Source organism: Elaeis guineensis, chromosome 5 (genome assembly GCF_000442705.2).
Source record: "Elaeis guineensis isolate ETL-2024a chromosome 5, EG11, whole genome shotgun sequence".
In the NCBI taxonomy this organism is placed as follows: Eukaryota; Viridiplantae; Streptophyta; class Magnoliopsida; order Arecales; family Arecaceae; genus Elaeis; species Elaeis guineensis.
This window is the reverse complement of record NC_025997.2, coordinates 102,786,374-102,791,267: the sequence shown is the minus strand read 5'-3', so window position 1 is coordinate 102,791,267 and position 4,894 is coordinate 102,786,374. Positions and strand designations below refer to the sequence as shown.

At 37.8% G+C, this 4,894-nt stretch overlaps 1 non-coding gene across 1 annotated transcript; it reads left to right on the top strand.

Moving 5' to 3' along the window:
- The first annotated feature begins 4,109 nt into the window (after positions 1-4,109).
- Positions 4,110-4,216, top strand: LOC140858265 (small nucleolar RNA R71). Its single transcript, XR_012141832.1, has one exon. It is a non-coding gene; the product is annotated as a small nucleolar RNA R71 (small nucleolar RNA).
- The last annotated feature ends 678 nt before the right edge of the window (positions 4,217-4,894 follow it).

The window sequence follows — 4,894 nt, the reverse complement described above, 5'->3', positions numbered from 1 at the left end:
TGTGGCCAATTTGTAGGTGACATTATACTTTTTCATCAATATTGCAAAAGGTCGGTTACAAAAATGGGTTCCCCGATCACTAATGATTGCCCTAGGAATACCGAAACGGGAGAGAATATTTTCTTTAAGAAACTTAATGACCATTTTGCTATCGGGTGTTCTACATGCAATTGCTTCTACCCATTTTGAAACATAATCAACTGCTACTAGAATATATTCATTTCCAAAGGAATTTGGAAATGGTCCCATGAAATAGATCCCCCAAACATCAAAAACTTCAACTACCAAGATTGGGTTGAGTGGTATCATGTGTCGCTTGGTGATTCGACCCATTTTCTGATATTGAGCACAACTTTTACAATATTCATGAGCATCCTTAAACAAATTGGGCCAATAAAAATCACATTGGAGAACCTTAGCAACAGTTTTCTTAGGCGCGAAGTGACCCCCACATGCTTGATCATGACAAAAAGATAAAATATTCATGACTTTGTTATCTGGGATACACCTTCTAATAATTTGATCAGGACATTGTTTAAAAAGATAAGGATCATCCCAAATGAAATACTTCACTTGGGCAAAAAATTTATATTTATCCTGCTTAGTCCAATGAGAAGGTATCTTACCTATGGCTAAATAATTTACAATATCAGCAAACCAAGGTTCAGTAGACACAGACATGAGTTGCTCATCTGGGAAAGATTCATTGATGGGTGGTTCACTAGATGGTGCGACTGGAATTCGGGACAAATGATCTGCTACAACGTTCTCAGTGCCTTTCTTGTCCCTAATTTCTAGGTCAAATTCTTGAAGGAGCAAAATCCATCTGATTAAGCGTGCCTTGGCATCCTTCTTTGCTAGGAGATGTCTAATGGCTGAGTGATCGGTGTAAACAATGGTGTGGGTCCCAACCAAATAAGATCTAAATTTTTCTAAAGCAAAGACAACGGCAAGGAACTCCTTCTCAGTTGTGGTGTAGTTAAGCTGCGCATCATTTAAGGTTTTACTTACATAATATATCACTCTAGGCAGCTTATTTATTCGTTGACCTAAGATTACGCCCACAACATGATCGGACGCATCACACATTAATTCAAATGGTTAGACCAGACAGGAGGATGAATGATTGGAGCTGATACAAGTGCTTTTTTTAGAAATTCAAAAGATTCCAAGCACTCATGAGTAAATTCAAATTTGGTATTCTTTGCCAAAAGATTAGTCAGTGGACGTGCTACTTTGCTAAAGTTGGTAATAAACCTTCTATAGAATCCAGCATGACCTAAAAATGAACGTATTTCTTTCACAGATTTAGGTGGTGGAAGACTTGCAATTAGATCTATTTTGTCCTTGTCCACTTCAATCCCCTTTTTAGAAATGACATGGCCAAGAACTATTCCCTGTTTGACCATAAACTGATATTTTTCCCAGTTGAGAACTAAGTGCTTCTCCTTACATCGTTTTAGAACTAATTGTAGGTGATTCAGACACTCGGAGAAGGTTAGGCCAAAAACAGAAAAGTAATCCATAAAAATTTCTAGAAATCATTCTATCATATCTGAAAACATGCTGATTATGCATCTCTGGAAGGTTGCCGGTGCATTACATAGTCCAAAGGGCATTCATCTATAGGCAAAAGTACCAAATGGACAGGTGAATGTAGTCTTTTCTTGATCTTCAGCGGCTATGGGGATCTGGTTGTAACTGGAGTATCCATCAAGAAAACAGTAAAACTCTTGTCCGGTAGTCTTTCCAACATTTGATCAATAAATGGCAAAGGAAAGTGATCTTTCTTGTCGCAGCATTCAACTTTCTATAGTCTATACAGACCCTCCATCCCATTTGGGTCCTAGTTGGGATAAGTTCGTTTGTATCATTTTGGACCACTGTTACCCCAGATTTTTTGGGTACTACTTGAACTGGGCTTACCCAAGAGCTATCAGAAATAGGATAAATTATTCGACTATCTAGGAGTTTCAGAATCTCTTTTTAACTACATCCTTCATAGCTGGATTAAGCCTTCTTTGGGCTTCTCTTGTTGGTTTAGCCTCTTCCTCTAAGTATATTCTATGTTGAACTATAGAAGGCTTATTCCTTTGATATCTGCTATGGTCCAACCTATTGCTTCTTGATTTGCTTTTAGAACTGACACTAACTCCTCCTCTTGCTTGGGATCTAGGTCTGATGCAATAATTACAGGCAAAGTTTCTTTGGGTCCTAGATATGCATACTTGAGATGTTCTGGGAGGAGTTTCAGTTCTAAAATGGGTGCTTCCTCTATCGATGGTTTAGGTGATGATTTCACCATCTCAATGATTGATTCAGTAGGAAGTGTCGATTCCTGATTAATCTGATTTTCTTTAAGTATTTCATTGACATCCTCAGACTCATGGATTAATCAGGGGTTAGACTCTAGGTCGACTTCATCATCACTAATGTCAATGGATTCATAAATACCATCTTGGACTACATTGACATCAGCATGAGAAGAGGATTCCTGTTCTAAGTTAAAAACATTAAGCTCATGGTCATATTCCCAAAGGATAACTTCATTAGATCATTTCGACAATTGATTTCAGCATTGGCCGTAGCTAAGAATGGTCTTCCTAAAATGACAGGTATATGTCCTTTAGGATTCGCAACTGGCTAGTCTCTAAAACAATAAAATCTATAGGGAAAATAAAATTTTCAACCTTTATCAGAACATCCTCGACCATTCCCTTAGGGATCTTGAGAGATCTATCGGCTAACTGTAATGTGATCCCAGTAGGTTGAAGTTTTTCTAATCCTAGTTGCTCATACACCGAATATGGAAGGATATTCACACTAGCTCCTAGATCTAGCAAGTCCTTTTTTATATTGGTTTCTCCAATAACACAAGAAATTGTTGGAGCTCCAGGGTCCTTATATTTAATTGGCACATGGCTAGATAGGTATGAACTGACACTTGCAGCCAAAAATCTTTCTTTGGTACATTAGTGGTCCTTTTCCTAGTGCAAAGATCTTTTAAAAATTTGGCATAAGTTGGAACCTGATGGATTATATCTAAAAGAGGAATATTAACTTGGACTTGTTTAAATACCTCTAAAATTTTGTCTAAATGTTCAGATTTATTGGATTTCAGTCTGTTTGGAAAAGGAGCTCTAGGACTTTTAAGTACTGGACTAGGTGAATTTTCAGTTTCTGGTGCTTGAGGTTGAAAGGTAGTAGTTTTAGAAGGTGATCGGCAGATGAGTCCTCTATATCATCAAGTGCAACTACCTTATTGTCTATTTGTTTTCCCGATCTTAAGGTATGAATGGCATTTACACCATTAACTTGGTTTCCTTGTTGGGGTCGTGGACCATTTTGGTTCCTAGGATTTGGCTCAGGTTGGCTAGGTAACCTACCATGTTCTCGTTCACTAATGGTCGAAGCCAGCTGACTTACTTGCATTTCCAGACGGGCTATAGCTTGGGTGTTATTATTTATGAGTTGACCCATGGTTTGCATAAAGCTGTATGTGTCTTCATCATGGCTTCTAGGCTTTTCTCTAAAGAGGTAATTTTCTTGTCATTATCATGGAAGCCTGGCGGGTTGTTCATCACTGGGTTGGACCTTAGATTTTGCTGATTGAAATTTGGATTGCCTACATTAGGATTCTGGGACCATGAGAAATTGGGTGATTCCTCCAACCAGGGTTATATGTGGGTGCATAAGGATTGTTCAATGGTCCTTGATAGGTGGCATTACCTGTGCACACTCATTCGAGTAGGAACATTTTCTAAGACATGGTCTGGTGCATTGCACCCTTTACACATGGGTGCAGATATTTGATTTACATTGGCTGGTCTCTATAATTCTAAGGCTTCCAATCTACGTGTTAAGGTTGCAATCTTGGCCTCTGATGCTAGGGTTGGTTGAATTTGATGTATTCCTCCTCTTGAAGGTGTAGCTTTATCAGGTTCCCTAGTTGTTTCCCACTGTAAATTTTTCTCGGCTAGGTCTTCTAAGAATTGCCAAGCTTCAGTAGTTTCTTTGTCCATAAATTGCCTTGGCACATGGACTCTAGCATGATTCTTGAGTTTGAATCTAACCCCTCATAGATGATCTGGCATAGTCTCCAAGTTTCTATTCCATGGTGTGGGCATTGGGTCAAAAGATTCTTGAAACGATCAAAGTACTTCCAAAATGATTCACCAGCTAGTTGGTAAAATTGATTTATTTCATTCCTAATCCTAGCTGTTTTATGATGGGGGAAATATTTTTTCAAAAATATTCTCACAAAGCCCTCCCAGGTAGTGACAGAATGGTTTGGCAGACTATAAAGCCACTTCTTAGCATTATCCTTAAGGGCAAAGTTGATTAATCTAAGTTTGACCTCATCCTCTGTTAATTGCAGTTTCATGGTTGCACATACCTCCTCAAATTCTCTAATAAATATATAAGAATCCTCTAATCCTGTGAATTTTGGAAGCATATTTATGATTTGAGGTTTGATTTCAAAATTGTTAGCTGTGGGTTGTGGCAACCTGATATAAGATGGTTGGATGGAGCCAACTGAATAACACAAATCCTTAAGGGTCATGGGTTGGATTGGTTCAGCCATTGGAACAACAGAAATTGACTCAATTCTAACTAGACGACCCGACACTCTTCTCCACACATGAGGTGTACGGTTCTCGATGTTTATACAATTTTTTTTTTATAAAATTTTTATGTATAAGAAAAAGAAAGAAAAGAGAAAAAATTCTAAAGAAAAGATCTTAAGGAGTCCTAAATCTAAAGAAAAGTAACCAAATTAATTTAAATTTTAATTTTTTTTTTTCCAAACAAGTGAAACAATAAATTAAACTCAATCTATCCTAGGGTTAACCTAAATCTAGACAGCTCCTAACTGTTCCAAGATGACCCTTCA